The sequence below is a fragment of the Eurosta solidaginis genome, chromosome 5 (assembly GCF_040869045.1).
Source record: "Eurosta solidaginis isolate ZX-2024a chromosome 5, ASM4086904v1, whole genome shotgun sequence".
Classification (NCBI taxonomy): Eukaryota; Metazoa; Arthropoda; class Insecta; order Diptera; family Tephritidae; genus Eurosta; species Eurosta solidaginis.
In genome coordinates, this window is record NC_090323.1 from 206,764,570 (window position 1) to 206,777,365 (window position 12,796).

The 12,796-nt window shown below is 38.5% G+C and overlaps 1 non-coding gene across 1 annotated transcript; it reads left to right on the forward strand.

The window, feature by feature from the left end:
- The first annotated feature begins 8,374 nt into the window (after nt 1–8,374).
- Nucleotides 8,375–8,481, forward strand: LOC137234080 (U6 spliceosomal RNA). The gene has a single exon (XR_010947683.1). It is a non-coding gene; the product is annotated as a U6 spliceosomal RNA (small nuclear RNA).
- The last annotated feature ends 4,315 nt before the right edge of the window (nt 8,482–12,796 follow it).

Genomic DNA, 12,796 nt, shown 5'->3' on the forward strand with positions numbered 1-12,796 from the left:
AGTCCATACAACTGCGCGCATTCCAGAACCTTTTGTACATTCGATAGGCACGATTCCGCACATTGCCCGTATTAAAGGGCAGTCCCTCGTTGCTAACCGCCAACTCCTAGTTGAAGGTGAATTATGACGCAGATACCTGTCTTTGTAGACCTAACTCTACGGTGCCAAACGCGGATCTACTGCATGATCAATGGCCCAAACTATTGGCTCCATGTTGCCTTCTCTCAACACTTCTTAGCCAAATCGTTTGGTACCAATTTGCTTGTAATCGGGAGATTCAATTACAAGTCCTTACCTTGGTAAGATAGGAGTGTATCAAGATCCAGCCATTTTATGGTTAATGGCATCCGGTTGTTAGGCAACTCCACCCCAGATCATAGTACGTTCTTCTCTGTTCACAAGTAATTCGCCTGCAACATTTTCTGTGTGTAAAGATCAGATACATGCTACAGTCCCACAATTTAAATACAAGTATTAGGGGCATTGTGAGCAACCCTTTCTAAACACCACGAATTTGGAACACAATTTAGGGATGTGACACAACCTTTTAAAGCCTAATGATCCACAACGCACATTCGCCATGAACTAAATATCGATGCAATCTACCAGTGCAAATGTCTTTCTTTATGAATAACTACTTAAATGTTCCCAAAAGTGAGAGCGTCATATAATTCCATGTGAATAAAACTATCTGTTCTGGCAAAACAGACAGTGATGCTCACAAGTACTTACGACACAAGCACTCGCAGGATACATCTTCATTAACCCTTATGTCAACGGCAACATACCTGGGTATGTTTTGCGTTTTCAAAACGCTGTAGCTCTGAACTGGATAATCGGATCGACTTGAAATTTCGTGATATCCTAGCGAAAACTGTTTTACGCAACAGTCCCAATTTTGGTTAGGATTGGATCATCCGTTTGGTAGATAAAGCCCATTTACAAAGTTGCACCCTTACGTCAACAGCATACATACCTGGGTATACCATACCATATGTTTAGTAAATCGCATGCAAATATGATAATATTTGAAAAGTATAGTTTATTTTGAGTGAAAAAAATACTTATGGCATAAAAATTATTATAAATTATAAAATAAAAAAAAAAATAAATAAATGTAAGGCGCGATAACCTCCGAAGAGATCTAAGGCCGAGCTTCTCTTCCAATTTGCGTCGTGCTCCTCTTGATTTTCCCTACAAATTGGCCGGACGGGACCTACATGTTTTATGCCGACTCCGAACGGCATCTGCAAAGCAGATGAGTTTTCACTGAGAGCTTTTCATGGCAGAAATACACCCGGAGTGCTTGCCAAACACTGCCGAGGGGCGACCCCGCTTAGAAAAATTTTCTTCTAATTGAAAAATCTTATTTCTAAAATTTTGATGTTGCTTTGCCCGGGAGTTGAACCCAGGGCATACGGTGTGATAGGCGGAGCACGCTACCCATCACACCACGGTGGCCGCCAAATTATAAAATACTTATGAAAAAAATATTAAAAAAACTACGAAAAAATTTAAAATTATTGAAATTCAATTACATCTATCGCATTGCGGCAAGTCTTTGGAATGCTCTGCGCACACTGGTTTGTTGCATAATGTGCATGCTTTACGAGTAGGGCGTCGTTTGGAGCAGATGTAGCAATTCCCCTTTACTTTTAGGCGTCCCGTACTATCACGCTCCTCCGCTTCATGTGCTCCAGCATCCACAACTCGGATGGGCCTACCTATCATGGCTTCGATGGCGTTGCGCGTTGAAAAAATCTGGATATTCTGCTGTTATTCGCCCTTCTCTCTATTTCTGGCATGCATAGTTGCTCACTTAGCTGATGGAGAAACATCCTACGGTGGCTTGTATATGACTTCAGGTGAGTGTTGTTGTCAACGTATATTATGTATGCAGCAAACGCAGCAACGTCCACAATATTATAAAAGAAAGCCAAAGGCCATCTATTTGTGCGCCGCTTGGTACTATATTCGGACAAGCACATGTCCATGCTATCAACTCCACCTTTGGTTTTGTTGTAGTCCAATATAAGCAATGGCTTCTTCTTAGGACCGGACGTTTCTGTTGTATAATGAGAAGTGGACAATAATGCAACTGCCTTGTTTTTCTTGGGCACGTACGAGCACATCGTAACGTGATTATAGAACCCAAACATTGACGATTCAGCTTCACGTCCCTTGGGGTTGGCAAATGCTGCTGGCACGAATGTACGCCTTTTGTTGCAAGTACCCAATATAGATAAATTATTGTCTATCATCAAAGATTTTGCGAAGTTGTAGCTAATGAAAAAGTTGTCACATACAATATTTCTTCCACTTCCATCAAATAGGTTGATACATAAATCTTTGACTATTCTTTCACCAACGTTTCTTTCACGTTCACCAGACGGTGCCATTCCTGTATAGATTTGTCCCTGCATTGAAAAATTAAATTCAATTTAGTTATTTATACTTTCAACAATTTTCAACAATATTGATAGTACCTGCAGTGGATAGAACGAAATGGAGTCGCACACCCACCACACTTTTATCCCATATTTGGCAAGTTTTGATGGTATGTATTGCGTGAAGCCAGTTCCACCACGATAAGCATACAATTGTTCATCTACGGTGACGTTGGCTCCTGCCACGTAATATCTACGAAGACAGTTGTTTAGCATCAAAAAACGTCCGATATTGCTGCTGCTTTGTCAGTTTGCTTGCGTTGCTGGCGTGTGTTTCCATTATCAAAACGAATGAAGCAGCTAATTTCCCAAAATCGTCATAAACTCATTGCAGCACGATATAATGGATGTGATTTAGTATTCCACAAATCTTTCGTATGCACGTAACCAGAATGTGTAACGCCACTTAGCAAAAGTACGCCCAAATATGCATCATATTCACTTTCTGTTATGGGAATCCATGATCTCGGTTCTCTTGTTTTATGTTTTGCATTGTCATCATCAAAGAATTGCCTTGCCTTTCGATTTGATTCACGAATAATTATGTCGCATATTTCGTCTGACGTTATCAATTTGAACGTTTCTGAAATGGTCAAACCTTGCGTTGCCCGTACTGGTCCAGATTGTGCACTTCTTAGAATGTTGTGCGTACGGAATCTTACAGGTTGTGGTTGTATCGAAGACCAAACATTACCATCTCTGGCAGTAAAATATTCCCCAGTTTCAGTTGGTGCATCTTCAAGTTCTTCATCTGAATCACTGCCGTCCTCTGGGTCATATTCTGGTAACGTGGGCTCTTCTAAGTCTGAGTCATCACCACCAATATCACCTACACATTCATCTTAAGCCTCGTCACCAACTACTGAATCGTGGTCACTTATTTCTTCTTGGCTCTCTTCAAGCGTTTGACGAATATATGCTTGCTGTTCTTCGTACGAAAGTGCGCTTAGTTGTCGTGGAGTAAACCATTTACCATCTGCCATTTCACTTTGATTTTATTTTTTTATTTCCACAAAATAAACAGAAACGTCCTTTCACTTCGAATCATACGTGCATGATAAAATCCGTAATACTGGTAAACCCTATTTTATACTTTTTAGCGCAAGTGATTAACGCAGGTACTATCGATTTTTTCAGAGATGTGTAGCTGCCGGTTTATAACGGCATGCCATTTGCCATACAAAACGTATGTACATACCCGGGTGTGTTGCTGTTGACGTGCGTAAAAAAGTTCTGCTGTTGACATAAAGGTTAATAATATTACTAAACCACTTGCACATTAAGATACATCTCATTAGGCATAGGTACTACGTTGACTCAGTTATACGCTCGTTCGCCGTGAATGACTACCAATGTAATCTATAAGTACAAATACACTCAAGACACATCTCATCATTCACAGGTACTAAAACGCAAACCTGATCATATAGCAGGTCCAACGAAGTTTCCAAAAATTTCAAAAAGAAGCGTGGGAAATATTCACCCTTACAATTATCCATAATTTTCCACGACGAGGGACCCAGTTGCAACTGAACTACCAGCTAAACGTTTCTCGTTCATTTATATGCAACCTTCGAATTTACCAACATTATTTGCTACATTTATCCAACTGTAATAAACTCTCCATTGAATATTTCTCTTCCTGTAGTGCATCCTTTTTTTTAAACAACGTGCATAATTTAGGGATGTAACCAACCTTTTCTTTGACGTTCCGCAGAAGCGTCTTTGAATTACTTGTGTGCAGATTAGCACGTACTTGGGCAGCTTACTCCATATGAGAAGTATATGAGTAAACTTTCTTGCCCACCTCCCACCAAAGAAGACAGTATTACTCCGAAGAGAATACTTTATTGTCTGATTCGGTGGCTGGAGCAACAGAATTACTCCGAAGAGAACACTACCAACTCCAACGAAGAAGCGAACTTCCACGGAGGCAATCCTACGCATTCTGGGTTACCTTTCCAGAATTACGATATGAAACCACAGCCACCGCGATGCTCCCACAAGGGGGCCATCCCAGGACAGGAAGGTGGGACCTGAAGAATTCAGATAACCCGGCTTAATTTCCAGCTCCCGCGGTGGCAGTTTTTAAAAAGACCATGCTTGGGATCCCACAGGGTGATACCAGCGTTCTCCCTGCCCCTTTCGAGTAAAGCCACTCAGGATTGGTTAGCCTTATCGTCACTAATAAGATGACGTACATTCGTTACGGTTAGGGTGCACTGATAGGTTTGGAGTGTGAAGATCCAAAGATCAACCACAAACCAATTAAACCACCAGTACAATCCCTTTTCGTCACTGATACGATGACGGCAATTTTGTCAGGATGGTCTATCCACCCTTTTCGTCACTAATACGATAACGGCAATTCGCTACGATTTTAGGGTGCACTGATAGGTTTGGAGTGTGAAGATCCGAAGATCAAACAGAAACCAATTTAACCACCAGTACAATCCCTTTTCGTCACTAATACGATGACGAAAATTTTGTCAGGGTGGTCTATCCACCCTTTTCGTCACTAATAATATGACGGCAATTTGTTACAGAGGTGCACTGCACAATAAACCTCTTTGTGGGTTACAGTCGCCTTTTACGACTGGCATGCCTGTCGTGGGCATATTCTACTACGCCTAACCCACAGGGGGACGCCAACTCCTAGTGTTAAAATAATTTCTAATATCCACACTGTACTGTAGATCTCAACCTGTACTTCAAACAACTGTGAATAATGAATGGGATGCGGCCGCCTACCACACCGAAGATCCTTGGTTCACGCCCCGGGCAATGCAACATCAAAATTTTAGATACAAGTTTTTTCAATTAGAAGAACATTTTTCTAAGGGGGCCGCCCCCCGGCAGTGTTTGGCAAGCACTCCGAATGTATTTCTGCCATGAAAAGCTTCTAAAGGAAAACTCATCTGCCTTGCAAATGCCGTTCGCAGTCGGCATAAAACAAGTGGTCCTTCCCGCCAATTTTGTAGGAAAATTAAAAAGGATTACGACACAAAACTGGAAGAAAAGCTCGGCCTCAAATCTCTTCGGAGCTTGTCGCGCCTTACATGTGTCATAAGTGAACACCTAATTCTAGGTAGTGCTTGGGTTTCGATAGGTACAATTTGAACACAAACTTGGCTATATAAATTAAAACGGCTTGTCATACTACGTCATATGAGATTGCCCTAATATAATGCCTGTGGCCTCTTCCCTCCGAACTTTGACTTCGTCCAAATGTTGTTGCTGTTGTTGTTGTTGTAGCGATAGGGACACTCCCCGAAGGCCTTGGGTAGTGTTATCGAAGTTGATGGCCCTTTGGCGGATGCAGATCCGGTACGGCCCAATACCAAGCCCGACCACCTCGGGAACGATTTATTATGACCACATGCGACCTTCTGGGCCATCCTGCTCTCCCACCCCCTAGATCCATGAGGAGTTCGGGGTCGCCAGAGCCTCGGCTGTTAATGAAACAAGATTCCACCTGGATAGGTGAGGTTGAAAGTTGGGTTTGGAGAAGCTATATATTGCGCTGGCAACCTGGCTACAAAACCCCTTGAATCTATTTGGTATTTTAGTCGCCTCTTACGACAGGCATACCTACCGCAGGTATATTCCAACCCCCCTCGTCCTCATCCTAATTACTTTCAGTAGGTGGGTAGGTAGGTAGGTGAAATGGTATGATGCCATGTAACTCCTCAAAAAACCTACGGAATGTTACGGCCAATGTATTACAACCAACCAAAATTGTTGATAAAATTAAGAATATTCTCAGTATCTTCTGCCGAATTTTAGCTTGGTCGTTTGTCCTACCTAAAGAGGCATAACATGACTTGCTGCAGTAAGGCCGGGCTAATCCCAGAGGCGAGAAGACTCAGCGGAATATGGCAGTTCTTCATCGCCGATCTCCCATTGCCCTCATGTGAAGTCGAACAGTACAGGTTCAAGCGTCTAAGCCGCTCAGCCAAATAGTCAAGTATTGGGCTTAGCTCTCGCATCAGCTTGAAGTATGTGAAATATTTATCTAAATTTATGAAGAGAAAAAATAAATGAGAATAACAAAATCATCTTTTGTATTTCAACTATATCTATGTATGTACATTAGACTGGACATATTTTGTATGAAAAAATTTAAGGTTTAAAAAAAAGCTGTACCGCCCTCAAATTATTCCTTTGTATGTAGGTAATAAAATTCCAAACTATTGGGCAGATAACTTCAGGTTAAGGCGTGGCACATCTTTATCGAAAATGCAAAGAATCAGTTTTTTTTTGTAATTTTCGAGAGCCATGCCCGACAAAACCTTATAAAAAGTTGTTAATATGCTATTTCTCTTCTTAAGTGTATTTATAACGATTAATTGAATGGAAATGCTTTGGGTACCATTTCTGAAGCCATAACTCGAAGACCGTTTGACGTAACTTAAACATGTTTAAATGGGTGTGGCAACCTCTTTTGACCAGTGAAGAAGAATTGACCTACTGTGAAGAAACTATTTACACTTATTTCCTACACTAAGAGGAATACCTCTTATAAAAGACACCCAAAATCATTAAATAAACACCCCTCCATGGTGTAAGGCAGTGGTCGTCAGCTAGTGAAATAATGATTCGCGTTCACTTCACACATATTAGCCATTATCCAGTGAGCTTTCTAGCTCCGTATCCCTCTCAGTTCTCACGGGAATGCTTTGGATCATTGGAAGACTGGAGAAATGGAGGTCGTGATATGTACAAATACATAAGTTAGCAGATATCGCCTTTCGTGTTTCATTTAAAACATGTGGTTAAAGGCCAAGCAGCGATATCTATTTTTGAAAAAGGATGTTTATTAAAGGCAGCGGTGCCAAACTAAAGACAAGAAATTTACAAGTTGCTGGGTTGGAGGCGAAAAAGAACAAACCGAATTGCCGACTGTCATCGAGCAAAGAGTCAGCCATAATTTCGAAATAGTCAAAGACTTCGTTTGTTTGGGAACCAGCATTAAAAACAAGCAACAACATCAGTTCTGAAATCCAGCGAAGTATCACTCTTGCCAATAAATGCGACTTAGGACCAGGTAGGCAATTAAAAAAAGAAGTCCTCTCGCGGTAAACGAAAATCATGCTCTACAACTGACTTATCGTACCCGTCCTGCTATATGAAGCGGTTCTGGGATTGTTCGAGAGAAAAGTTCTTCGAAAGATTTACGGACTTCTACGCGTTGGCGTTGGCAAGTACCGAATATGATTTAATTATGAGCTCTACGAGCTTTAAGAAAGACATCAACATAATACAGCGAATTATAACGCAGTGGCTTCGCTTAGCAGGCCATGTTATGCGAATGAAAGATGAAGTTCCGGCCTAGAAAATATTTTTATCGGAATCCGCCTATGAAAGCAGAGGAAGAGGGCAACCCCACCGCTGGAAAGACCAGGTGGAAAAAACAATTTAAGCTCCCTTGGTGTGACTAATTGGCGCCAGTTGGCGGAGCGAATAAGCGGTTGGCGCCCCTTTGATTTTGGCCGATTTTATTAGAAATATTTCCTATACATAAAAAAAAGGATATATACTTTCTTCACAATAGTTCAATTCTTCTTCCAGTAATGGCTATCGAAACGCAGAGTATTGAATGCTCGAAGAAGGAGTGGTGAAACACCTATTTCAAATATTTTAGTTTCTTAAATTTCTTTTTATAACACTATTTTGAAAGTAAAATACGATTGATATGAAGATTTTTTTCGCAAGGATAATACTTTTTACACTGGTCTATGAATCTTTATTAAAAAAAAAAATGTTAATAAAATATGCGTGGTCCTTAACCAATGTGGGAGAAATATGTGTAACGGATTTGGACTTGGTCAATTGGTCTTCCGAAACGTTGGAAAATACTTGATTGAAAAATGGAAAGTGCCACGCGAATTTCTAAAAAATATTTTCCTTTTTCATATTCTTGTTATGTTCTTGCTTCGGCAGAACATATACTAAAATTGGAACGATACAGAGAAGATTAGCATGGCCCCTGCGCAAGGATGACACGCAAAATCGTGAAGCGTTCCACATTTTTGCGTATAATGGTTAGTTTCAGTGGATACTAAACCATTTCTGTTAAGACCTAGGTTAAAATTACAAAATTAGACCATTTGCTTATTGTCGTAAAGATAGATTGCAAATAAAAGAATACAAAAAAAAAAAAAAAAAAATTTTCTTGTTATAAATACACTATAAGTAAAATAGCATATTTAAAACTTATTTTGGGATTGTGTAGGGCATTATTCTCGAAAATAAAAAAAAATGGGTTTGTGCATTTTCAATGGGAATGTGCCACTCCTTAAGCTGGTGTAATCTGCCCAGGAGTTTTGATATTTATTACTTACATACAAAGGCATAAATTGTGGGGGCGGTACAGTCTTTTTGCGGAAAACAAATTTTTAAGACCACTCTAACGTACATAATGTATACATCTCGAAAAAAAATGTGTCCTTGATCAAACTGCTAATCTTAAAATCATAGTATGCTAGTAACATGGAATTTATAATCTGGTGTAAAATGCGTGTCCACCATGTCGTATGCGTACTACATGTTCATTTATTATTACTTAACACAAAACGGTAAAAATCAAACTGAAATTTGGCTAGTCGAAAATTTCAATAATTGAACAAATGTGTGCTAATTAACAGAATGTGACATACGAATAACAAAAAAAAAAAATTAAGAAGAATACAATATTAAATTTTCTTGAACATATAGCATTTGCAAATGTCTAAAATTTACTTATTTATCGCAGTAATTAACGAATTTAATGAACTCAACTTGTTGCCAACTTGTTAACATCCATCGGATACGCGTATTTCGCTATGTTGTAGTTTATTGGCTGTCAGTTGAATGGCAAATGCATTGTGTGCAAGTTGGGCACAGTGTAATAAAAACTTGATGTGTAAAAAATCTATGCACATACTATGGGAGAGTCCTAAATGTAAAATGTAATTTAATGAATGTTAAAGCATATGCACTGAAAGAAAAAGACTGGTAAAATCAACCGAAATACGGGTCAATTCAACCGAAATTTCTGCCAATTTTTATCCATCGCAACAAAATGTTGAATCAACTGCGCACAAATCGTTGATTCGCAATTGACCGTTTTAGTAGTCAAATGAATGTTGCGGCATTTGCAAGGCAGATGAGTTTTCACTGAGATCTTTTCATGGCAGAAATACACTCGGAGTGCTTGCCGAACAGTGCCGAGGGCCGACCCCGCTTAGGAAAATTTTCTTCTAATTGAAAAACCTTATTTCTAAAATTTTTATGTTGCTTTGCCCGGTGTGTGAAGCCAGGGTGTTCGGTGTGGTAGGCGAAGCACGCTACCATCACACCACGGCGGCCGCCATATACATTCGTAAATATGTGCATACATATAGTATACAGCATACATAAGTACAAAGTAGAGAGCGCAGTGAGCGTAAAATTCTCTTTGAAATTTGCTCATGTATTGACTGTTGATCGCTGTTGAAATGACCAGTGAGATCAGTTGTGTTAACAAAAAGATCAGTTAGATTGATTAGGAATCTCTCAATTTTACAGAATTTTGTTAACTTAAGAGCGGCAGTTTCTCTTCTGGTGAAAAGACTAAACTAATTTGTTCGCTGGACAAAGAACTCGGTCGAATTAACCACAATTCGATCAATTTCACCGAATCTCCGTTAAGTCAAGAACAATTTGTTGATTTTGCAAGCACCATTTCTTTCAGTGTGCGTAATATGTAAGTGTGTAGTATTAGTATGCTGTATGAAGTAATACAGAATGAGAGCATATGTATAGTCACAGTCAATCCACTCGAGCATACAAGTGGGAGCAAGGTACGTGGTATAGTTTATAGGAGCGAGGTCAAACCGCTACTCAAAGAAAACACGTCACTTGCATACATATCTTATTACGATCTCGGGAACGGCTTAACCGATTTAAATGAAATTTGGCACATAGATAATGTATCACATTCTAAGATTTTTTACCGAAGTGCTGCCACTGAAGGTGTTTTCGTAAGGTTTCCACCTATTTGAAATTAAAACAAGTAAGGGTGTCTAAGTTCGAGCGTAACCGAACATTATATACTCAGCAGGATCTTCAATTGTACAGTGGCACCGCCCATTAAAAAAAATGACTCATCATCAAATATCAAAAAAATAATTTTTTTTTTAATATGAAATTTTTATCGCGGATTTTAAAAATATATTAGAAAACATGAATCCTAAAACAAAAAATATTGTATTTTGTAGACATATGTATATGTACTAATTTTTCTACTCGCAAACGGTGCAGATATAATTTGTCACCGAATGTATCAGGCAGTGTTGCCAGGTGATGCAAAAAAAGAAGCTAGATTGGCATAAAAAAAGGTTAGAAAATGCTAAGTTAAAAAAAAAAGAAGCTAAAAAAAGGCCAGAAATTTTTTGGTTAATTCATTAAATTTTTTTTATATTTTAGTTTACACATTTGTAAATAAAAACTTATAAACATAACTTAAGAATAACTTCCTGTTTCAAAACATATCAGGCACATTTTCCTTGACTAGCACATGGAATTACTTTAAATGATTGCATATGTGTATATACATAAAAAATATTACAAAATAATTATTTATATAAAATATTCCCCGTCTGAAGAATCAGAAGAGCATAAGTTTGGGTATAAAATTTGGCTATTTACCATAGATATGAGATCATCGGTAATTTCAAAGTCATTACAACATTTAGATAAGCGCTTTAACGAGCATCTAATATTAAGCAGCGCATTAAGCATATTAATTTTTAATTTGTTCCTTAATTTAGTTTTCAGAATTTTCATGCCACTAAAAATTCTTTCAACCTCCGCGTTACTGAGTGGTAATACTAAAAAACTAAATATGAATTCGACAAGTTCTAAAAAAGGAGGTTCGTTTAATGCATTTTTATGTTCTCGGACTTCCGACCAAAATTCCATGGTGGAGTGTACATTTTTCCATTGTATAGCAGGCATGCTTAACGAACGAAACGATATCATTTCGTTACGATAATCAACGTTAATAAACGAAACGAAGTCATTTCGTTTCGTTTATTAACGTTAAGAACGCCAAATTAACGTTAATTTGACGATCTTAACGTTAATAAACGAAACGAAGTGACTTCGTTTCGTTTATTAACGTTGATTATCGTAACGAAATGATATCGTTTCGTTCGTTAAGCATGCCTGTTGTATAGTTACAAGTTTTCGCCACTGTAGCTCTATTAATGCTATTTGACTTGAAGAATAACTATATTTCTCTTTTTCAAAGTAAGAAAATACATCTGGCTTTGAAATTTTCAACGAATTTTCAGCAGAAAAAGAATTAATCTTTTGTAGAGAACTCATATTTATTTGGTATTAGGGGTTCACAGGAATGATTAAAATTATTTTATTTTAGAAATTTTTAAAAATACATTCGGAGTAAAAATGGCTAAAAAAGTCGCGAAGCTATACCCAAATGTCTAAAATTTACTTATTTATCGCAGTAATTAACGAATTTAATGAACTCAACTTGTTGCCAACTTGTTAACATCCATCGGATTCGCGTATTTCGCTATGTTGTAGTTTATTGGCTGTCAGTTGAATGGCAAATGCATTGTGTGCAAGTTGGGCACAGTGTAATAAAAACTTGATGTGTAAAAAATCTATGCACATACTATGGGAGAGTCCTAAATGTAAAATGTAATTTAATGAATGTTTAAGCATATGCACTGAAAGAAAAAGACTGGTAAAATCAACCGAAATACGGGTCAATTCAACCGAAATTTCTGCCAATTTTTATCCATCGCAACAAAATGTTGAATCAACTGCGCACAAATCGTTGATTCGCAATTGACCGTTTTAGTAGTCAAATGAATGTTGCGGCATTTGCAAGGCAGATGAGTTTTCACTGAGATCTTTTCATGGCAGAAATACACTCGGAGTGCTTGCCGAACAGTGCCGAGGGCCGACCCCGCTTAGGAAAATTTTCTTCTAATTGAAAAACCTTATTTCTAAAAGTTTTATGTTGCTTTGCCCGGTGTGTGAAGCCAGGGTGTTCGGTGTGGTAGGCGAAGCACGCTACCATCACACCACGGCGGCCGCCATATACATTCGTAAATATGTGCATACATATAGTATACAGCATACATAAGTACAAAGTAGAGAGCGCAGTGAGCGTAAAATTCTCTTTGAAATTTGCTCATGTATTGACTGTTGATCGCTGTTGAAATTACCAGTGAGATCAGTTGTGTTAACAGGGCCCGTATTTCGTGTTATGATCAGTGACTGGAACCCATTTTCAACCGAGCGATAAATATGCAACTGTCAAACTATTTCTATAGATTACAATAACTTATAGATCT